The sequence below is a fragment of the Canis lupus genome, chromosome 11 (genome assembly GCF_011100685.1).
Source record: "Canis lupus familiaris isolate Mischka breed German Shepherd chromosome 11, alternate assembly UU_Cfam_GSD_1.0, whole genome shotgun sequence".
NCBI classification, from domain to species: Eukaryota; Metazoa; Chordata; class Mammalia; order Carnivora; family Canidae; genus Canis; species Canis lupus.
This window is the reverse complement of record NC_049232.1, coordinates 22,617,836-22,642,042: the sequence shown is the minus strand read 5'-3', so window position 1 is coordinate 22,642,042 and position 24,207 is coordinate 22,617,836. Positions and strand designations below refer to the sequence as shown.

At 45.6% G+C, this 24,207-nt stretch overlaps 1 long non-coding RNA gene and 1 pseudogene across 2 annotated transcripts; one reads left to right on the top strand and one right to left on the bottom strand.

Annotated features, from left to right (window-relative positions):
- The first annotated feature begins 1,238 nt into the window (after window positions 1–1,238).
- LOC119873889 lies at window positions 1,239–23,540 on the top strand. 2 transcript variants are annotated; one of them, XR_005366686.1, is made up of 3 exons: window positions 1,239–1,616; window positions 3,065–3,142; window positions 23,177–23,540. It is a non-coding gene; the product is annotated as an uncharacterized LOC119873889 (long non-coding RNA). The 2 variants fall into 2 exon arrangements; XR_005366687.1 differs by having other exon boundaries at window positions 1,239–2,271.
- On the bottom strand, window positions 20,777–20,951 carry LOC119874096 (annotated as a pseudogene).
- Window positions 23,541–24,207: the final 667 nt, after the last annotated feature.

The following is a 24,207-nucleotide window of genomic DNA, read 5'->3' as shown; positions in this document are numbered from 1 at the left end:
TCAGGGGCTTTTTGAAGGGACACAATTCAACCTGTCACAGTGGGCGAAGACTCAGAAGGGCCTGGAGCTCAGGGCGAGAGCACTCTGCTACTTGCCATTTCATCACCCACAACCTCTATACACATTTCCCCCAGGCAGCTCTCTGGTCCAAACACCTGCTGGCAGGTAGCCACCTCCAGACTTGCTCCCAGCACCTCTGTCTTTTTTTTTTTTAAGATTTTATTTATTTATTTATTTATTCATGACAGACACACAGAGAGGGAGAGAGAGAGGCAGAGACACAGGCAGAGGGAGAAGCAGGCTCCATGCAGGGAGCCCGACGCGGGACTCGATTCCGGGTCTCCAGGATCCGGCCCTGGGCTGAAGGCGGCACTAAACCGCTGAGCCACCTGGGCTGCCCCCAGCACCTCTGTCTTGAGGGCTTTTCTGTCTCACGCGGCAGGCCCATCTCTTCCGGTCTTCCTCTGATTTCTGAGATGCTCAGGCCATGGCCTTAGAGTCTGTCACTTTCCACCTCCTCCCTGCCCCACACCAAGCTCAGGGTCAGGCAGCCAGAGGCCTTGAGTCTAGGCCTTCAGCCATCTCTGTATTCCCTCCACACTGGCACCACCCAGGCTTCTCACTGAGCATGAGGATCCCTGAGCAGCGGGAGGCAGAGCCCTGTCTTCTGCACCAATGGCCCCAAATGCCAGATTGTCTCTTTTGCTCTGGCCACACTGCGTCTGCTAGGAGCTCCCTGAGACTTCTGAGGTCCCCCCACTTTCATCACTGGGGGCCCCACGGAGTCCATCTGCCCGCACTCCCACCTCAGTGACCAGACTGCAGTGGAGCCCTGCCCAGCTGAGGCAATTTGAGGAGCTCACAAAGGACTCCCAGACCCAAAGATCTCTCTCACCTACCTGCCCTTGGTCAGAAATTTCACTGTGGGCAAGTCTGATAGCATCCACCCCTGAAGAGGGCAAATGCCCCAGAGGGGAGACTCTCTGCCAGGAGGAGCTTTGGCAGGAACTTGCCTTGGGAGCCTGGCAGCCTGGTGATATTTCACTCCAGTCCTATGGGAGATTTGCCACCTAGGAGCAGGAGGGGCGGAAGAAGATGGGCCATTATGCAGAGCTGTGTCCAGAGGCCATAGGGTGTATTGGGGGGGGGGCGGGGGGGCGGCCAAGGGCAGCCAAGGGCAGCCCCAGGCCCAACCTGGCCCAGGCAGAGACTTGCTCAGGCCCCAGGATATGCGCTAAGCCCAGCCTCTGCCTCCTCTCCTGCCCCTCCTCCTTTGTCCTGCACCTCCCTGCCTGGAGACCCCGCCCCTTCCACATACTCCAGAGTTGCATCCACTGGGCTGTTAGTGGCCTTTGGACTGGAGAAGGACTAGGGCCTCCCTCTGGGGCCCCACACCCATGCTGGCAAGCATCAGGAGCAGGGAGAGGCCCAGAACTGTCACTCCCTGGGCACAGTCCCACAGTGTCCTCAACCGGACAGTCCTGTTCTGCCCTTTCTCCTGTGGGGAGGAGCTGGAGGCAGAGAAGAAGGCAGGGCCCAGACCTGGCCAGAGGCATTGTGCTGCCAGGGACCCATGTGCCTGCGCATGGAGCCTACACTCTGTATGGAGGCTTTGGGTGAGGCTGGGCTGTCTGGGCTGCTCCTCCTTTCCTGCTAAGAAGGACTGGAGGGTAGGATGGGGGTGGGTGTGCTCACCACAAGACCCCAGGGGTTCCAAAATGGTTCCTTTGGAAGGGTGAGCCAGCCACATCTAATGAGCTATTTCAGTTCTGCCATAATCAAGTCTAGCTTCAGGCTGCCTAAAATAGCCAGGTAGAGAAGCCAAATGTCTGCAAGGATGGTTTGGCTCCTGAGGCCTGGGGTCCAGTGCACACCCAGGTGGGAGTCAGGAGGTAGCCACAACCCCTGCATAGAGATTCCAGGCCCCTACCTCAACCCCAAGGCACCAGTACAGGCCTAGCCCCTACTAGGTCCTCAGGCTAACAAATCCTCCCAAATCCCCACTCTTACCCATCTGGTCAGTGCCCATGTAGCAGGCATTAATAAAGCCCCTTTTAGATTAAGAGCTGTGTGGAGAATTTCACGGTGCCCCCAGGGAGGGTAAGGAATGGTCAGAGGTTTAGCTAAGCCTTGCTCTGAACCTGCTACTCATGGGAGAAAAGGTATCTCCAGGCCCAGCCTATGCCTATGTTGGGAGTCCAGTCAGTAGCCTGGGGAGCTGGGGTGGCCACTTTGCCCCGGACCATCTATCTGCTGGGTTACTCAGGACAGGTAAGTTGAAGGCTGCCTCCAACCCCCTGTCAGTGGCCCTACTGGTCCCACTTGGGCTTGGTCTTCTGCTAAGTATGGTCAGAACTGCCAAATTCTCTTGGCCCCCTCTCTCATTGGGAGACTAAGCAGTGTTGCCATGGGCCTTGAATCCCATGCTCTGAACCTTGAATGTAGAACCCATGCTGGGGCAGAGAGCAGCATATAGAGACACGCAGGGGCACCTTTGGAGCAGAGCCTGCTGCCTTTGCTCAGGAAGTAAATACTCAGCTCCTTTTGTGCAGCAAAATGCTGCTGTGTGTCCTATTTCTTTGCCAGTCTCTCAGAGACCATCTGGGGAATCTGTGGGGGCATCTCCAGGGATAGAGTCCCTAAGGTCAGCAACCATCAGACTTTTGCCTGTTCTCTGGGGGTCTCTGTGCAGCACCAAGAACACTTTCTCCCTCACCTGACCCTTGACTTCTCTGGGAAGCTCTTCCCTCCCCCATTCCCCCCACAGGTTTCCTGAGCCTCAGAACCTCAAAGGTGCAGTCTAACAATGCGGTTAATGGCTGCTCCACCACTTGGTAGCTGTTTGACTATGAGCAAGATACTTAACCCCTCTGAGCTTCATTTGCCTCACTTATAAAGTAGAAATAATGACAGCTCTTATCCTAAAGAGTCATTGTGAGGCTCAAACAGGTTGTCCAAGGGTTGGCACATAGTGAGCCCTTCATAAACAAGTGGTATGATTATCTTCATTATGTGTAGGTATTCCTCTTTAACCTGCTTCTCCTCTTTGGTTCCTCTCTTCTAGACCCCTAAATCCAGAACCGTCACCTTCCTAAGGCCTCTGCAGTCTAAACGAGGGTGGCTATTCAGGTCCTGCTCCCAGGTAAGTGGGAGACAGGGATGTGTGTTTGAGCATTCTGGTTGTAGAGCCTAGAATGAGTCATCCACAGACCCAGAATGCTCTCAGTTAGGTCACTATCCACATTCTTAATTGAAGGGGATTTCAAGAATCAGCCTTTCTGTGGTATAGAAGGCAAAGCCAAGAAACAGAGAGGATGATGGGGTCACTGAAGGCCACACAGCAAGCGTGGGCCAGAGCTGACCAAGAGCTCCAGTGGACCTGCCATCCAGCTCTTCTTACTGCCTGACTCAACACTCTCATTTCTTCAGAAGCCTCACTGGAAACCTCACTCCAGAGCTTTCCTGTTCAGAGAAAGCAGCAAACAAAGTGTAGAGCCAGCCCCCTGGGCCTAGAGCCCTGAGCTCCCTGAGCAGACCCACAGGCTGACAGAGACGTTACCGGAGCTGATGATTCAACTTCCTGCCTTTTGAGAGCGCCCAGACCACAGAGGTTTTCTTGCTTGGAGGAGGGGGGCATCTCCCTGCCTTGGGCCAGGCAGAGCGGGTCAAGTCTCTACCACAAACCACAGGGACTAGGCAGTGCGTGGGGCAGGCCGTAGGGGGTCATGCTAGAACCCTGACTGGTGCCTCCTGAAGCCTGTCTCCTCTTTGGATTAATGATTACCACCTAGGGTGACCAACCATCCTGTTTCCCTTGAATCTGTCCTGATGTTAGCACCAAAAATCCCACATCCTGGGAAACCCCTCAGCCCTGGGCAAACCAGAACAGTTGGTCACTGTATTATCACCCATATTTCAGGAGGATTTGACTTAACACCTCAGTGACTTGGGGAGTATGGGCCCTAGGACAGCACATTCTAGAACGGAATTGACAAACTATGGCCTAAGGGTCTGATCTGGTCTAGTGCCTATTTTTGTAAAGCCCATGAGCTAAGAACAGTTTTTACATTTTTTAATGGTTGAAAATAAATTTTTTTTTAATTTTTATTTATTTATGATAGTCACAGAGAGAGAGAGAGAGAGAGAGGCAGAGACACAGGCAGAGGGAGAAGCAGGCTCCATGCACCGGGAGCCCGACGTGGGATTCGATCCCTGGTCTCCAGGATCGCGCCCTGGGCCAAAGGCAGGCGCCAAACCGCTGCGCCACCCAGGGATCCCTGAAAATAAAATTTTTAAAAAATATTTTATTTATTTGACAGAGAGTAAGAACCAGAGAGATTACAGAGGGAGAGGGAGAGGGAGAGGGAGAGGGAGAAGCAGACTTGCAATCGAACAGAGAGCCTGATGTGGGGCTTGATCCCAGGACCCTGAGATCACGACCTGAGTCCAAGGCAGATGTTCAACTGACTGAGCCACCCAGGTACCCCTAAAATTATTGTTTTTAAGATTTCATTTATTTATTTGCGAGAGAGGGTGAAAGCATGAGTGTGAGGGAGAGGGAGAGGGAATCTAAAGCAGACTTTGCACTGAGCACAGAGCCCAACATGGGGCTCAGTCCCACAAATGGGAGATTATGACCTGAGCCAAAACCAAGAGTCAGATGGTTAATTGACTGAGCCATTCAGGCACCCCCTGAAAACAAAATTAAAGAAGAATAATATTTCATGACATGTGGAAATTACAGGAAATTCAAATTTCAGCATTCATAAACCAAGGAGCACAGCCATGCCTATGCACTTACATGTTATCTCTGGCTGCTTTCATATTACAAGGCAGAGCTGAGGAGCTGTGATGGAGACTGTATAGACCCATAGACTGTAAAGTTTCAAGCATTTGACCCTTTACTCGAATAGTTTGCTGATTCCTGTTCCTGAGGCAGGCAAGGTGAGGGTACCTGAGCTGAACCGGGTATGGGTATATATTGAGTGGGCAGTGATGCTTCTGTGAAGTAACTCAGAGCTGGAGCAGGCTTGATAGCGCAGCACTAATCCAGGCTTTAGCAGCTTAGCTATGAGGTGGGAACAAGGCACCAAGTTTCTCCAAGGCTCAGTCTGCCTCTCTGTACAGTGGGGTGAAGGTGGCAGGCTCTGCTTCTCTCTGATTACAGTGCCTAATCCTCCAAGCTGATACAGTCCTTTCCAATAACTCAGGCACTCCAGGGACTCCTGTGTGGCCTAGGGCAGGACCTGCTCCCTCTGAGCCCAGCCCACAGAGTGAGTCCTTACTTGTCTGGTTTTTAGGCAGACCCAGATCCTGTTCCCAAGACTGGAAACTCTATTCTAACCAACCTCTCAACAAAGCTCAGGGAGCACCTACTGTATGCAAGGTAGTGTTAGGACTTCCTAACATTGGAATGGTCCAAGGAACCCCTTTTTCCCTCTCATCCAGACATATGAGGTGGCGAGCTTTCCTCTCTAAGACAAAGTGCAGTAGGGCTATTGGCTCTCTGACTCCCCCCTTCTTAGATGAACACACTAGAAACCTCTTAAGTGCCAGGTCACGTACTATGTGCTGTTGAGCTGAGCCAGCAGGCAGTTGACCATCTGGGAGAGCATGAACAATGTGGAAAGATTCTAGTGAAATTGGACCCAGTGCCAAGCCTAAAGTGAACCCTAACTTGGCCCCTCTGCCCCTTCCCTGCCTTAGCCCTATAACAGGATGCACTCCCTTTCTTCTTTCAGAGGCCGGAGGAAAGAATTTATCTTAGCAGCCCAGGCTCTTAGAAGGCTTATGGGGGCTGACCTCGGTGTGGACTTTCAGGAGTGCCAGCTCACCTGCGCTGGCCTGTCTGGTGTGCTCATCCAAGGCTAGGGCAGGCCCTCTGGAGGCCTGTGTGCCCTCGAAGCCCTCAGCCCACTCCTGGGCACAGTTGTCCCACTAGGCCACCTTCCTCTTTGCCCATGTCCCCATACCTCTGGTTGCTGACTTTAGTTTTTAAGACATCTGAGAACCCAAATATCTAAGGATCAGTGGAGGATACCACGGAAAGAGATCTTCAATTTCCAGGCTTTCTGGAATTTCTGCTTGGGGTAGATTCGGTCAGAGGGGTTATTTATCTATTTTAAACAAATGTTTTAATTGAAGTCTAAAGTACATGGAGAGAAGTGCACAGCTCATAAAGGTATAGCTCCTGTGAACAAGCCTGTGTAACTATCACCTGTGTGGCCAAATACAGAGCATCGCCAGCCCCCAGAGCCTCCTATTGCCTTCTGTAAGTCACTGCCCCCAGGGGTAACCACTATGGTAGCCTCTGTCACCACAGATTAGTTTGCCTATTTTTAAAAACTATGTACATGGGATCAGATAGTACATACTATTTTTCTGTCTGGTTTCTCTTACTCAATGAGATTCATCCATGTTACTGGCTATGAAATAGTTTGCTCAGTTTCATTGCTATTCTCTGGTTTGTGAATATACTACCACTGATTTACTGATACCACTGCTAATGGAAATTTGGGTTATTTCCAGCCTTGGCTACAACAAATAGTGCATGTCTTTTGGGACATGTATGTACCTTCTCTGTTGGGTATATGTACTTAGGAGTGGAACTGTTGGGCTATCAGACATGCCTATGTATAGCTTGAAAACATACTTATTGCTAACAGTTTTCAAATGATTTTTCTCAAAGCTCAGTGTGAAACTGCAAATGGGTGTTTCTAGAACTACTTATATTGCTGGGAAAAGGCAATGTCTCAACCCATTTCTTAGGCTGCAAATACTCACCAGCCCAATTCCAAAACTGGTTCAGAAATGATGTGCATATACCCATGGGCTCTACCCACAGCCTGCTAACAATTGTACTTGGGTTTATGGGGGGCATTGGGGCCTGCCAGGACACATGCAGTCTCAGGTCCTTGGTCTAGAGGCTATAGAGTCCTGTTTAGGTTTCAGTGTGGCTTACAGTTCCAGGACTCCAAATCAGAATATGGGGATAGCATGTTTGAGGATGGGACCATCTTATGAAACGCCATTTTTCTGACTGTGGACAAGAACAGTAAGACTCCATGTAGGGTCAGGCATCCCAACACTGCCACATGGTGTCACAAAGCAGAGGCCCCATGTGCCTGAACTGGTCTCTCCACTTGTACCAGGGCCCATCCACCTGTGTAACTGATTTAGCCAGTCTGGATGGACTACTGCAGCGCTGGCAGGCTGTTTCTAGAGCCCAGGAGGGAAGGTCCTCTCATCTGATTCCTTCTGAGCCACTTCTAGTTCATGGGACCCTGATTCCTTGCCATTGGCAAGACCTGCATGCAGGGTTTCTCAGAGGTGGATTCTGTCCTCCTGTTTTTCTCCGTGGCCCAGATCCTAGAATGGGGAGAGCTAACTGCATCTCTGAAAAACCCCCCAACAGTATCTTAACTTGGGAAAGAAGGGGCTTCCTTAAGGTTTGAGTGATGCTTTCCAACACTTTGAAGGGCTGGTCGTTGAGAGCAAACACCATGGTTAGGGTACTGTACTGTTTGTTGTGGGAAGCAGTAACGTTTCACCAGTACTCAGGGCTCCCTGGAGGCAGGTTGTGGGGAGGGGGTGGTGTGAGAGAGAGCCCTAGAGGGGTCCTGGAGAAGACCTGGGCCAATCTGATTATTACCCTGATGCCAGGAAGCATTCTGTTACAGGCCGAGGCTGGGTTCTTTAGCTGTACATAGACAATGTGTGTGCTTGTCTAAATATCCTACCAACCACTCCATCATCCTCATGATCAGGCTTTTTTCAGGCCATATGTCCCTAGACTGTCTTCTGTGGACATGCTGCTGAGGTGTGGAGAGGTTGGGGATGGTACCTGAGTCCTCTCATCCAGAGACCTGACCTCTAGGTCAATTCTGAGTACCCCAGACTGTTGCTCTGTTGTCCCTCTGTGTTCCCATCTATAAAATGGGATGACTGTGGGGAACTTGCCTTATCATGGGGGTCTGAAAAACTGCACCAGAGAGAAGGCCCTCTGGTAATTTCATTGTGGATATTCCCAAGGAGCTGATTCCAGGCTGATGCTTCAGCAGGGTGTATATGGGAGGATCATTTCAAATTCTTTTAGCTTCAAGTGATATGAAATTCCTCCAAACTGGCTTAAGCAAAAGAGAACAATGTATTGGTTTGTTCAGTTTACATAATGGAAAAGTTCAGGGGTTTCAGGCACACCTTGATCTGGGGGCTCAACCAGGTCATCAGGACCACACCATTTTTCATTTCTGCTTTCCTAAGGATTGGCCCTGTTCTTATACGCTGGTGACAAGACAGCTGCCAGAGCTCCAAGCTGACAACCTCATACCTCCAAGTCCAAATGCAAGGGCAACATCTTTTTCTAGGACTATCAAATACTTAGTATAGACTCCAGTTGGACCCCACGGGCTGGCTTATGTCACATGCCCATCCCTAAACCAACCATCTGTGTAACTCAGCACAATGCATCAGGCACTACGCCACTTGGACTGGCCAGGCCTGGTTCACATGGGACTCACAAGCCAGAGTATTACTCCAAAGCACATGAGCTGAAAATGTTAAGAGGAATAGTTCCTCAGATGAAAACTGGGGTGCTATTCCCTGAAGAGGAAGGAGGGGTGGATACTAAGCAGGGAAGCTACAACAGTTCTCAACAGGGAACTCTCCTGCCTAGAGCACCTGGCCCATGCCTTCTTACTCCCTGATTGTACTGTACTTTGAGGGTGGGGATCACAGCTTTCTCCTCTTGTATCAGCAGAAATATTAATAGAATGAAAAGTGATCTTTGGCAGATGTGTTGAGCTTAATACCTATTTATTTATTTATTTATTTATTTATTTGACAGTGAGGGAGAGAGAGAGAGAGACAACACGAGCACTCGCAGAAGCAAGGGGAACGGCAGGCTGAGGGAGAGGGAGAAACAGACTCCCCACTGAACAGGAAGCCTGATGTGGGATATAGATCCCAGGACTCCAGGATTATGGCCTGAACTGAAGGCAGACACCCAACTGATTGAGCCAACCCTGAGCTTGATACCTTTTCTAACCTCTTTTAACATCTACCACCTTATTTGATTCTTTGTTCTTCTTTTTGGCTACCCAGGATCTGAACCCTCATTCCTGTGATGGGGAATTCCCCTCATTCTGAGGCAGAGCCCACTTCCCATTACAGAGGTTGAAAGTACCATGTGCATACTTTCCCAGCCTCCTCGTGGCTGGGTCGAGGCCCATGACTGAGGCCCTGACAGTCAGACACACTGGCTCCAGACCTTGATCCAGGAGCTAGTGGCCCAAAGAAGCAGGGATCACAGAGGCTTCTCCTCGGCAGTTACCGTAAGCACGGCAGGTCCAGGGTTGCTAGGATGGTGGAGATGGGGACAGCACAGAGCATGGGCACAAGGCAGCAGCCAAGGGTGCAGAGCCTAGAGCATGATGGTGTTGGTGAGAGTGAGGGCAAGGAGGTCCTAACTTGAGCCAATTTGCAGGATGATCTGGGGCTCTGTTCCTGGCTGTGTCGCCACTGTTTTTCTGCTCTGCCCAGAGATTCTCTGAGCTGCTCAACAACCTTAATATTTTTCTGCTTAAATCAATTTAGCTTAAGTCAGTTAAGTCAATCTGCTTAAGTTAGGGGTCAATTTCTGTTGTTTTTACCTAGAAACTCTGTTAGAATACTAAAGACAGAATCACCAGATAATTCCCCTTTTTCAGATGGAAACATTAAGGCTTAGAGACTGGCCCAAGTCCATGCAGTGTGACAGTTGCCGAGTTGAGAGCAGAACACTGGACTAGGTGGAACAATCCTGTAGCTGGCAGGTGGGAGCCCAGGCAAGGAAGAACTTACCCCACATGCAGAGCTGCCTCGCTGGAGAGCAAGACCCCTGTTACTGGAGGTTTGCAAGAACATTTCTGGAGGGATCCTTGGGTGGCTCAGCAGTTTAGCGTCTGCCTTCAGCTCAGGGTGTGATCCTGGGGTCCCGGGATAGAGTCCCACATTGGCTCCCTGCATGGAGCCTGCTTCTCCCTCTGCCTGTGTCTCTGCCTCTCTCTCTCTCTCTGTCTCTCATGAATGGATAAATAAAATCTTTAAAAAAAAAAAAAAAAGAACATTTCTGGAGATTTCAGGGAGAGGCCAGGGGAGGGAACTCCAGTTCCTTTCTTCCCTGCGAGTTGCACATGTAATCTTCTGCCCAACTGGGAGTACGCTCTGTGAACACAAAAGTGTTAAGGCGAAAACACAGCTCCCGGTGCTGCAACTCCAAGTCCCCACCCTCTTTTAGGAGCCAGTCACTCCCTGGCCCATAACACAACCGCTCCTAGTCCTATGTCCCAGAGCAAAGTCATGGCGTTTACTGGCCTCCATCACTTTAATGAAAAAGCCCCTACACCAAACAAATACAAGCACAGACATTTGCAACTAATTATGGTAGTGCTGATCAGTCAAATTTCATTGCAAATTGCATGTTGAAATTGATAGTGGGCGAGTCAAGAATAAACTGGTTGTCTGGAAAAGTGACACGAGCTCACAGGACTGGATTAATAATTCAATTTAGAATCAGTCAGACACTGTGAAGAAGAGGAAAAAGCAGATTAGCATTGCCCCAAGATTGCTTGTTTATCCAGTACTTCTTGCCAATGTGCCTGGCTTCTAAGGGAAGCTGATCCTCCTTTAGGGTCCTCCCACTTTGGGAGACCACAGGGCGTTGAGTCTTCCAGCCTTTAATTCCTGGTTTGCAAAATTGCAGCTTTGAGTGGTGTGGGAAGAGGAAAACTGCCCTTCAACCCAGCTGCTGCTGAGAAGCCTGCTCAGGAGGCTTCTTGGAAGACAGACACGTCCTGCCTCAGTGAACCACACTCTTGGCCTCCTGTTTGTGGGTATTGGGCTCAATACCTGTTTGCGGGATGTAATCTACTTTGAAAGCCCAGGTGGGTTCCCAGGTCAGGTATGACTCCAGGGAGTGAGCCCCAAGAAGGTGGGAAAGGAGCCAGAAGGGCCAGTTGGCCCCAATTAGCCTGGTCCCCATGGACCCCCAGAGAGCTGTGAGGTCCAGAAGAGACATAATCCCAGTTTGCATGGAGGCCACAAGATGGGTGGGCAATGTCTTCAGCATTGGGCCCTCCTGGAAGGTCACTATGTCCTTACCTGGGGAGGAAGGCAGGAAAGAGACACAGGGCAGACAGAGTGTACAAGGGTGTGTGTGAGGGGGCAGGTGCCTGTATGCCCATGAGATGCACTCCCAGTGGCCACCTTGAGCTAGCCAGGAGTGCTTCACTCTGAGCTGCTCAGCCAGCCCAAAATGGAAAGTGAATCAAGCAGCCTGTGATGTGCATGAAGCCACCAGCACTGACTCCGACTTCCCTTTGCTCCACAGGCCTATGCAGAGGAAGTCTTAATCTTCATCCTCTAGATTTAGGTTCAAAACTCAAACATCTACAGGGAAGTGGGCCAGCTATGGATAAGAGAAAGTTGGTGAGCTTGAACCTGATTGGCAGGGGTGGGGGCAGCCATGATTCAGCTTCAGGAGTCTGCCTAGAGACAATATAAGTTGGAATTCAGAAAAAGGCTTAGGCCAGGGATATAAATTTGCAAGTTGTCAGCAACGGAATGTTATTTAAAACCAGGACACTGGAGGAGATTATCAAGGGAGTGAGTGAAGATAAGAGATTAAAAGAGATCCAAGGACTGAGCCTTGGAGACTAGGAGGTAGGTGCCAGCAAAGGAGACAGAGACAGAGCAAACAGAGAGGTAGGAGGGAAACCAGGAGAGGATGGTGATGATCTGGGCGCCGAGCAGGGAGAAATGAACTCTTACATGCTACCGAGAAGCAAGGAAAGTGAAGCCGGATATTTGAGAACATGGAGATTCCTTGACAGATGTAGTCTTGCTGTAGTGGTGGGAGAAAGGAAGCAGGGAGAGGACTTGAGGTAGCAAGAAGAGACAATTCCTTCTAGGGGCTGGGCCACAAAGAGGAGCAGAGAAATTGGGTAAGAGTTTGAGGGGTATATAAGGCCAAGAGGAGGTTTTTCTGTAAGATGGAAAAACCACAGTATTTTTGTGTGCTGATGGGAACAATCCTGGAGAGAGGGGAATTTTGATGACGTAGGTGAGAAAGGGGATAAATGTTGGAATAAAGTCTTTGAGTAGACAGGTGGGGATGGCATCTGGTGTACAAAAAAGAGGCCAGTCCTGAAATAGGAGCATGGACAGTTCACCCATATTAGCAAGACGAAAGCCAGAGTTGATGAACACAGATGCAAGTGGGTGGGGGAAATAGTGGTGGAGCCCGTGGAACTTCTCTGGTGAGGGCTTCTATTTTCTTAGCAAACTAGGAACAGGTTGTCAGCTGAGAGTGAGGTGGAAGAGGAGGTGTGAGGCAGTTGGCTGAAGGAGAGGGTGTAAGCACCCTTGGGGGTGTAGTATGATTGCTGGGTAGCCTGTAGGTCCTACTGAGAGAGACTTGTACTCATTAATTCAAAGCGAGACTGGGCAGCCAATTGTGGGTTTTTCTTTAGGCTCAGACAGCCTGTGGATGCAGGTGTAGAGAGTGGGTAGAGTGCTGAGTCGAACCAGAGCTGTGGTTTTGCCAGGTGACTATTCTGCAGGAAGGGGTAAGGGAGAGATTCTAGCACTGGACCTTGGGCTCTAAGCTGGGTAAGGAGGGAAGGGGGCCTGTGGGGGAGAGGGATCGTGAATGTTTGCTCAGATCAGTAGGCTCCGTGAAGAACTATTGGAGTTGGGGCAATAGAGGGAGTGAACTGGAGAGAAAGGTAGTGTTTACCTAGAGGGGACACAAAGACACCAGTCAATGAAGGGACTGCACTGACAGATAATGACTAATTGGAAGTCTGCCTGTGAGGGCAAGGTGCTGAGGTGTGCCAGAAGCCAAGGTTGTGAAGAGGAGGCCAAGTGACTGAGGAGCCTGTTCATCTGCATGAATGGAAAAATTAGAAACTAAGGCAGAAGTGCCTCTGGAGAGGGGGACTGTGGGCTAGAAGATAAAATCTTCAAGGAACCAGGAGAAGAGACCAAGGAGTCTGTCAGTGGCTGCCAAAAGTGAGGGAACAGGTAGTCTTGTCTGATGACATGGCTTCTAGACATGGGTGTTTCCAAGGAGGAGGGCAAACTGTGACACTGAGGAGCAAAATGAGCACTCCCTACACCAAACCCGGGGACACAAGGACCACAAGAGGGACAAGGGCCACCCCTTGAGAGGCTGAAGGTAAGGTGGAGTCCTTACAGGAGAGATAGGTTTCCATTAGAGCAAGAAAACAAAGGGGACATTCTGAAATAAGGTTGAGGATATGGAAGTTAGCTGATGCCAGACTGGGAGTTGCAGAGACCAGTGAAAGGATTTATAGACCTGGGGTAAGGTAGGTGATGAGTTCAGAAAAGGGTAATGCAAAGCCACATGGGGCTGAGTCCTGGGATGAGGGATGCCCTGAGAATTCTGGACCTCTCATGGGACTGTATGAACGAAGATAAAGGGATTGGTGAGAGCAGTCCTGAGGGGCTCAAGATAGAGGGTGGTGGCCAGGCTGGGTTTGCTGGGAAGTGGGAGGAGAAAGCACCTGTCAGGAGCCCCCTTCACTCCTGCTGTTGGCAGTCTGGAGGTTTGAGGTGGAGCAGTCTTCTCAGAGCAGGGGGAACCCTGGGCTCCCTCTTTACTCCCAGACAGGAATATTAATCAAAACACTCGTCATAGAATTGATACTGAAACCACAGACACGTCATTTCATTACTCAGGGGCACCTGGGTGGCTCAGTTGGTCAAGCGACTGACTACTGATTCTGTCTCAGGTCCTGATCTCAGGGTCATGAGGTTAAGCCGACCTTGGGGTCCACACTCAGGAGGGAGTCTGCCTGAGATTCTCTCTCTCTTTCTCTCTCCCTCTGTCCCTCCCCCTGCTCACAAGCACATAATCTCTCTCTCTCTCTCTCAAATAAATAAAATATTTAAGCAAAAATGAAAGGATTATCTAGAAATACACCCTTATACATTGCATAATAAATATGTATATAATAAAGTTTGCCCTCAAAACAGTAGAGATACAAAGCATGATTTTTCCCCCCAGGGACAATTCATTAACTATTTGAAAAAAAAAATAAATCCAGATCTTTGCCTTAATAGTAAAGAATTCAAGTGGCCTAAAAGCTAGCGTAAAAAGTGTAATATTAGTGTAAAGATAGAAATAGACCCAGACATAAAGAATTCCCTTATAGTAAATGAATTAAAGTGGCCTAAAAGCTAGGGTAAAAAGTGTGATATTAGTGTAAAGATAGAAATAGACCCAGACATACAAGATTGATTGATGTTTTACAAACAGTACCAAGACAATTCAATGAGAAGCAAACAATCTTTCCAATAAATGGTGCTGGAACTATTGGATAGCCGTATGTAAAATTTATACCACATACACATACATACCATTTATATTATATAAAAAATTAACTTGATATGAATTATAGGCCTATAGGTATGAGCCATATCCAAAATTACATATATATATGTTATACAAAAACGATATACAACCCAGGGGTGGCTCAGTCTGTTAAGCAGCTGCCTTCAGCTCAGGTCATAATTCTAGAGTCCTGGGATCAAGCACCCTTTCAGTCTCCCTGCTCAGTGGGGAACCTGCTTCCCCCTCTGCCCCTACCCCTACTTGTGCTCTCTCTCTCCTTCTCAAATAAATAAATAAAATATTTTTGAAAAAATAATAAAATAAAATACCAAATCATTAGGAATAAAGCAAATAAAACTTGAATAAGTCTCCAATGCAGAAAAATAAAGCATTATTGACAGAAACTAAAGATCTAGGGCACCTGGGTGGCTCAGTCAGTCGAGCCTCTGCCTTCAGCATCCCTTGGGGTCTTGGGATGGAGCCCCATATCCAACTCACTGCTCAGCGGGGAGTTTTCTTCTCCCTTTGCCTCTGCGTTTCCCCCATGCTTGTGTGCACTCTCTCCCTCTCAAATAAATAAATGAAATCTAAGAAAAAAATCTTTAAAGAAAAAGAAATTAAAGATCTTAATAAATGGAGCTATGATGTTCATTGATTGAAAGACTAAGTATTACAAAGATTGTCAGTTTGTCCCAAAGTGTTCTATAGATTCAATTTTATTTCTATAAAAACTCGTGAGGATATTTTGTGGAACTCGACAAGATGATTTTTAAATTTATGTGAACATGCCAAAGGCCAAGAATAGCTAAGTCAGTCTAGAGGAAGAATGAGGTTAAAGGAATTGCTGTTACTATATCATATTACTATAAAGCTATAGTTATTAAGAGAGTGTGGTATGGCTTTGGGAATAGATAGTTCAATGGAATAGAGATGAGATTACAGAAACAGACCTGCACACATTTATATGCTTGATTGTGTAACAGAGAGGGCATGGTATAGCCTTGGCAGAAAGACAGACTCTTAATAAACTTGGCTGGAGCAACTGGGGACCTATATGGGAAAAGAATGAAATTGGACCCCTACCTCACACCATACACCAAAATCAACTCCAGGTGTATACGGACCTAAATAAAAAATGCGACACTGTAAAGTTTCAAAATAATAACATAGAAAAAAATAATACTAACATAGAAGGATATCTTCATAATCTTGGGTAAGGAGTACTGCCTTAAAGAATAAAAAGCAATACCACAAAGGAAAAATGGATAAAATGAAGAATTTCTATTCATCAAAAGGCAACATTAAAAGAGTGAAAAGGCAATATACAAAGTAGTAGAAGATAGTAATAACAGATAAAACTAAAGGCTTTTATCCAGAACATATACAGGAAACATAAGAATTAATAACAAAAGACAGCCTAGCAGAAGAATGTGTAATACAAACTCATCAAGTTGTAGACATTAAATACATACAGCTTTTTGTATGTCAATCAGACCTTAATAAAGTGATTTTAAAATAAATAAGTAAGGGACACCTGAGTGGCTCAGTGGTTGAGCATCTCCCTTTGGCTCAGGTTGTGATCCCAGGGTCCTGGGATCAAGTCTTGCATTAAGCTCCCCATAGGGAGCTTGCTTCTCCCTCTGCCTCTCTCTCTGGGTCTCTCATGAATAAATAAATAAAATCTATAAATAAATAAATAAATAAGGGAATAAAAAGAGAAAAATGGGCAAAAGATAGGCATTTTGAAAAAGAAGAAACCCAGGTCGTGATTTCAGGGTTGTCAGATAGAGCCCTGTATTGGGCTCCCTCATTGGGCATGGAGCCTGCTTAAGATTCTCTCCCTCCTTCTCCCTCTCCTTCTGCTTCTCACTCTCTAAAACAAACAGACAAAGGCCAGTAACATAAAACATTGTTCAGTTTTTTTGGTAATCCAGGAAATGTCAATTAAAATCACAATAGGGGACAGCCCAGGTGACTCTGCAGTTTAGCGCTGCCTTCAGCCCAAGGCCTGATTCTGGAGACCTGGGATGGAGTCCTGCCTCGGGCTCCCTGCATGGAGCCTGCTTCTCCCTCTGCCTGTGTCTCTGCCTCTCTCTCCCTGTGTGTCTCTCATGAATAAATAAATAAAATCTTTAAAATAAAATAAAATAAAATAACAATAGGATATTGCTATACACTTACCAAACTGACCTAAAATTTAAAAGTCACAATACCAAGTAAAAACATTCATCTATATAAATTTACATAAACATGTACCCCCATTTTGGAAAACAGTTGAAAATAACATACTCTTTGAGTCAGCAGTTCCATTCCTAGGCAAATATCCTACAGAAAGGAGTGTTAATAGGACAGGAAACATGGGCAAGAATGGTCATAGGAGCTTGGTTTGTCATAGCCCTGTCATAAATCTGGTTCCCAGGAAACAGATGCTGAGATGGAGTTTGGAGCGCAAGATATTTATGAGGGACATTATGGATTAACATCTATGAAAGGAAGGGAGAGGAAGCAGGGCTGACCAGAAGAAGTCAAACTGTGATGCAGGTTCATTGACGTCTAAGCCAAGTTGGCAGAGAATTCTGGAGCAAATATTGTGCATCTGGATTGTCCCAGATTGGATTAAAACGGCCCAGCCTCGTTATCCCTGCTTTGTTCAGGCACTGGATGCAAGCTGCTCTGGGAAGGGGCAAGGCAGCCCTCTGTAGCTCATGCAGACCCTGAATAAACTATCAGCTGGTTTCTGCTTATCACACTCACTGCAACTGGACAGCAAATCCTTCCTTGAGGAAGGATCTGGGTGACACATCTTTGCATCAGCCACAAGCCCAAACTGGCAATAACTGAAATGTCTATCAATTGAAGAACGGAAGGTTTAACTGAAGGTTAAACTCTGCCTTGTAACGTACAACATGCCTGTAATCCCCCAGTGTTTCCTCGTGCACTTTTGTGATTCATCTGTCCCAGGGCAGCCACTGATGCCATCCTTGCCAGTCACTTGATTTGGTCAGTCTTGTTAAATTCTGGTCCTTCTAGTAGGTGTGTAGCGTTTTTGCTTTGTTTTGTTTTAAAATTTTATTCATTTATTTGAGAGAGAGATTGAGAAAGCATGGGTAGGGAGGGTGAAGGGACAGATTCTCCACAAAGCAGGGAGCTCAGGATGCAGGGCTGGATCCCAGGACCCGGAGATCATGACCTGAGCCGAAGGCAGACACTTAACTGACTGAGCCACCCAGGTGCCCAGCAGGTGTGTAGTTTTATTTTTATTTCCCTAAGGACAAATGTTCTTTTTTTTTTTTTTAACGACAAATGTTCTTGAGCACCTTCTCATGTATTTGTTATTTCAGTATCTTCTATGGTGAAGTCTTTGGTTCAAATCTTTTGCCTATTTTTACATTAGGTTGTATATAATTTTTAAAAAGATTTTATTTATTTATTTGAGAGAGCATGAGCAGTCTGCTTCTCTCTCTCCCTCTGCCCCCCCCTTCTGCCCTCATGCATGACTGCTCTTTCTAAAATAAATAAATAAATCTTAAAAAAAAAAAAGTGGTGGTAATGGATATCTTTGTTTTGTTCCGGTTTTCTTTTTTCTTTTCTTTTTAAATTATTTATTTATTTATTCATGAGACACACACACACACACACACACACAGAGAGAGAGAGAGAGAGAGGCAGAGACACAGGCAGAGGGAGAAGCAGGCTCCATGCAGGGAGTCCGACGTGGGACTCAATCCCGGGTCTCCAGGATCACGCCCTGGGCCGAAGGCAAGCTCTTAACCGCTGAGCCACCCAGGCATCCTCTTATTCCAATTTTCAAAGGGAAAATTTCCAATGTTTCACCACTAAGTATTATGCTTGCGTTAGTTATTTTTTAAAAGATAGCCTTTATAAAATTAAGGAAGTTTCTTTCCAGTTCCAGTTTGGGTCAAGCTTATTTTTCCCCCCATTATTTATCCATTCGATTCAATGGATGTTGAATTTTATCAAATGCTTTTTCTGCATCCATCGTGATAACTATAAGATTTTTCTTCATTTTATTTTATTTTATTTTTTTCTTCTTTATTTTTTAAAAAAGATTTTATTTATTTATTCATAGTGACACACAGAGAGAGAGAGAGAGAGAGGCAGAGACACAGGCAGAGGGAGAAGCAGGCTCCACGCAGGGAGCCCGACGGGGGACTCGATCCTGGGTCCCCAGGATCACACCCTGGACTGCAATCGGTGCTAAACCGCTAAGCCACCAGGGTTACCCAAGACTTTTCTTCTTTAATCTGTTTATGTGATAAATAACATTAACTGGTTTTTGAAAGTTAGACAAAGCTTGAGTTTCTAGGATAAATTATAACTTTGTCATATGCACTATCCTTTTTATGTGATGACAATTTCTATTTAATAATACTTTGTTTAGAGTTTTTCTATCTATGATCATAAACAAGATTGGCCTTCAATTTTCAATTGACCCTGTCAGATTTGGAGGGTGGGGGGTGGTCAGTGTCATATTAGTTCCATGAAATGAACTAATATTCCATGAATGAGGAGGATAACTTGAGTTTTTTGGAAGTAGAAACTTGTAAATTTGTGGAAGTTTGTGTATGAGTAGAATTTTCTTTTCCTTGAATCTTGAATATAATTCACAGGTAGGGGATCCCTGGGTGGCTCAGTGGTTTAGCGTCTGCCTTTGGCCCAGGGACTGATTCTGGGAACCCAGGATCAAGTCCCACGTCGGGCTCCCTGCATGGAGCCTGCTTCTCCCTCTGCCTGTGTCTCTGCCTCTCTCTCTCTCTCTCTCTCTCTGTGTGTCTCTCATGAATAAATAAATAAAATCTTAAAAAAAAAAAAGAAAAAAGAATCCACAGTTAAAGCTATCTGGATTTGGAGTTTTCTTTGTGGAAAGATTTTAAATTGATACAATTTTAAAAAGAAAGAATCTGGGATCCCTGGGTGGCGCAGCGGTTTGGCGCCTGCCTTTGGCCCAGGGCGCGATCTTGGAGACCCAGGATCGAATCCCACATCGGGCTCCCGGTGCATGGAGCCTGCTTCTCCCTCTGCCTGTGTCTCTGCCTCTCTCTCTTTCTCTCTTTGTGACTATCATAAATAAATAAAAATTAAAAAAAAATCAAAAATAAAAAATAAAAAGAAAGAATCTCTTTAATAGTTATGGACTTAGGTTATTCATTTCTTCATGAATCACCTTCAATAAGTTATTATCTCTAGAGATTTTTCCACTTCATCCAAACTTGTTACATCAATTGGCAATAAGTTGTTCATAATATCTTTAGTATCTTATAGATGTATATGGGATCTCTAGTGAAGCCCCTTCTTTCTTTTATTTGTTCATTGCCTTTTTTTCTCTTTGTTGGCCTCACCAGTTTTTTTTTCTCACCAGTTTTATAATTTCATTATCCTTTTTAAGATTTTATTTATTTATTTATTTATTTATTTATTTATTTATTTATGTATGTATTTATTTGAGAGAGAGATAGAGCACATGAGTAGGGGGAAGAGCAGAGGGAGAAGGACAAGTAGACTCTCCCATGAGCTTGGGGCCCAATGCAGGCCTGATCCCACAACCCTGATATCACAACGGGAGTCTAAATCAGGAGTTGGCGGGGCAGCCCTGGTGGTGCAGCGGTTTAGCGCCGCCTGCAGCCCGGGGTGTGATCCTAGGGACCTGGGATCGGGTTCCCTGCATGGGGCCTGCTTCTCCCTCCTGTGTTTCTTCCTCTCTCTTTCTCTCTCTTTCTCTCTTTCTCTCTCTCTCTCTCTCTCTCTGAATAAATAAATAAAATCTTTAAAAAAATAAAAAATAAATCAAGAGTTGGCCATTTAACTGACTGAGCCACCCAGGTGCCCCTTCATTATCGTTTTTGAAGAATAAAGTTCCAGGCCAGAAAGGAAAAAGTAAAACTATATTTACAGATGACATGGTCTTGTGTATAGAAAATTCTAAGGAACTCACTAAACGACTACAAGAACTAATTAAATAAGTTAACTAATTAAATAACTAAATAAGTTCAGCAAGTTTGCAGGATATAAGATCAATATACAAAAAATCAGTTGTATTTCTATATACTAGCAACATATTCTTAAAATGAATTAAGAAAATAACTCACAAAGAGTAAAAAGTACTCGGGAACAAATTTAAACAAGGAAGTACAGGTGCAATATATTGAAAATTATAATGCATTTTTGATAGAAATTAAATAAGACCTAAATAAATGGAAAAGATATCCTATGTTCATAGATCAGAAGATAATATTGCTGAGACGGTAATTTGCAGATTCAGTGCAATCCCATCAGATTCAAATGGGTTTTTTGCAGAAACTGACAAACCAATCCTAAATTATGTTGGAAACGCAAGGGACTCAGAACAACCAAAACAATCCGGGTAAAAAGCAAAAAGCAGGAGGACTCACATGTCCTGCTTTCAAAACTTACTACAAAGCTACAGTAATCAAGACTATGTGATACTGGCATAAGGAATAAACATATAGATCAACAGAATAAAAGTGAAAATTCAGAAATACTACACTTGATCTTAGCCAAAAGGCTGAGAAGTGATTGAAAATTCAGAAATAAGAAAAAAAAAAGAAAGAAAGAAAAAAATAAAAAGAAAAAAGAAAATTCAGAAATAGGGGATCCCTGAGTGGCTCAGCGGTTTTGTGCCTGCCTTTGGCCCAGGGCATGATCCTGGAGTCCCGGAATCGAGTCCTGCGTCGGGCTCCCTGCATGGAGCCTGCTTCTCCCTCCGCCTGTGTCTCTGCCTCTCTCTCTCTCTCTCTGTGTCTCTCATGAATAAACAAATAAAATATTTTTAAAACTTTTCAGAAATAAACTCTTACATTTAAGGTCAACTGATTTTTTTAAAATATTTTATTTATTTATTCATGAGAGACACACAGAGAGAGGCAGAGACACAAGCAGAGGGAGAAGCAGGGAGCCTGATGTGGGATTCGATCCCGGGACTCCAGGATTACGCCCTGGGCTGAAGGCAGGCGCCAAACCACTGAGCCACCCAGGGATCCCCAGGTCAACTGATTTTTTTTTTTTTTTATTGGTCAACTGATTTTTGACAAGGGCATAAAGACTACTCAGTGAGTGAAAAGAGAAATCTTCAACAAACAGTGCTGGAAAAACTGAATATTCATGTGCAGAAGAATGAGGTTGGATCTCTACCTCATGCCATATGTAAAACTTAACTCAAAACAGATCAAAGACCTAAGTGTAAGAAGAAAAACTCTAAAACTCTTAAAAGAAAACATAGGTGTAAATATTTGTTATTGGGATCGGGCAATTGTTTCTTAGCTATGACACCAAAAGCACAAGCAACCAAAGAAGAAATAGATAAACTGGGCTTAATAAAAATTAATAACTTTGGACTACAGAGGGCATCATGAAGAAAATATAAAGACAACCTAGTTGATGGTAGAAAATGTTTACAAATCGTATATCTGACAAGGGACTTTTATCTAGAATAATAAAGAACTCTTAATAGTAGAAAGTTGAAATTCTCACTCAAAAAATGGGCCAGGGATCTGAATATACATTTCTCCAAAGAACATATACAAATGGCCAAAAAGCACATGAAAAAATACTCATCATCATTAGCCATCAGGGAAAAGCGAATGAAACCATAATATGATACTACCTCATACAACTAGAATGGCTATTATTAAAAGAACAGATAATAACAAATGTTGACATGGATGTGGAGAAATTGGAATCCTCATACACTGCTGGTAGAAATGTGAAGGGGTGCCTAAATGGCTCTGTTTCTTAAGTGTCCGACTTTGGCTCACGTCATGATCTTGGGGTCCTGGGGTCAAGCCTCACATCAGGCTCCCTGCTCAGTGGGGAGTCTGCTTGTCCCTCTTTCTTTCCCTCTGCCCCTCACTCCACTAGTGCACTCTCACTCTCTCAAATAAATAAATAAATAAAATCTTAAAAAAAAAAAAGAAATATGAAATAGTGCAACTGTTTTGGAAAACAATCTGACAGTTCCCCTAAAGATTAAATATAGAGTTGCCATATGATCCAGAAATTCTACTTCTAAGGATATACCCTGGGGAAATGAAAACTTATGTCTATATAAAAACCTGTACATGAATGTCCATAGCAGCATTATTCATAATACCCAAAAGTAGAAACAACCCAAGTGTCCACAAACCAATAAATGTATAAGCCAAATGAAGTATATCTGTACAATGGAATGTTATCCAGCCATTAAAGGGAAAGGAATTCTAATATATGCTACAACATGGATACAACTTGAAAACAAAATGCGGGATCCCTGGGTGGCGCAGCGGTTTGGTGCCTGCCTTTGGCCCAGGGCGTGATCCTGGAGACTCGGGATCGAATCCCACATCGGGCTCCCGGTGCTTGGAGCCTGCTTCTCCCTCTGCCTGTGTCTCTGTCTCTCTCTCTCTCTCTCTCTCCGTGTGACTATCATGAATAAATAAATTTAAATTAAAAAAAAATTAAAAAAAAAATGCAAGTGAAAGAAGCTGGTGACAGAAGACGACATAGTGGGTGATTTCAGTTAAATGCAATACCTCAAATAGGCAAATCCATAAAGGCAGAGAGTAGGGGTGCCTGGCTGGGTCAGTCGGTGAAATGTGCGACTCTTGATCTTGGGGTCATGAGTTTAAGCCCCACGTTGGGCACAGAGCTTACTTAATGATAATAATTTTAAAAAGACAGAAAGTAGATTAAGTGGTTACCTACAACTGGAAGTGGGGCATGGGGAGAAAAATGAAATGACTCCTAATGTGTATGATTTTTTTTTAGGAGGAGGAGTGATGAAATGTCCTAAAACTGATTGTAGTTGATTGTTGCACATCTCTGTGTCTCTGTGAATATACTTAAATTGATGAATTGTATGGTATGTGAATTATATCCCAATCAGGTTATTTATTTTTAAAAAATGTTAAGGGTGCCTGGCTGGCTCAGTTGGAGGGGTGTGTGACTCTTGATCTTGGGGTTGTGAGTTCGAGCCCCAGGCTGAGTGAAGAGATTATTTAAATAAAAAATAAATAAATACAAAATAAATTGAAATGGATCTGTCAGGAGGACTCTGGTGACCCCCAGCCAGCCAAAATCATTCCAGTGCTATGGTGGGGTGTTGGAAAGTGGCAGGATGGGGAGTGATATGAACAAGGAAGAAAGGAAAATACATGGAAAAGACTTGGGAGGCTCATCTGGCCATGAAGGTTGAAGTGAGACCTGATGAAAGGGAGGGCTTGGAGGCATGTATTCTGTAGGCTCACATAAGACACATCACATTCCTCAGCCTGAGATCCAGCTCCTCAAAGAGGCTGGTGAAGCTGATTCTCTGGGCCTCTCCAGCATTCTCTCTGATGCTGGCCAGACCGGCCAGGCCAGTCCTCTCTTCCTATACCACTAAAACTCGGCCACCTGGAAAGTCTTACCACGCCCTGCCTCATCCTGGAGCCCTCCCCTGGAGGTGCCAGCTCCCACTGACCTCTCCTTTCTCAGCCTGCTTTCACACTGCATGCAAAAGGTCATCACTATAGAGTAGCTTACATGACCAGGTATCCCAGATTCACTGATACTTTGCTGAAAACCTGATTTGGGGAGTAGGATATTCCTAGAGCCTGGGACCCAGAACCTTGAGCCTGCCAAACTCATTCATAAAGCATTCTATGGGCTGGCCTCTCTTTGAGGAGATGGTCACTGAATCTGGGTTTCTAGGAAAGTCATGCTTTCCTTAGCACCTACATGTGCCCACCTATTCCATGTGGGCCAGAGCCAGCAAGAAAGACATACTTATTAATCTTGGGCCCCAATGTTATCAGAAG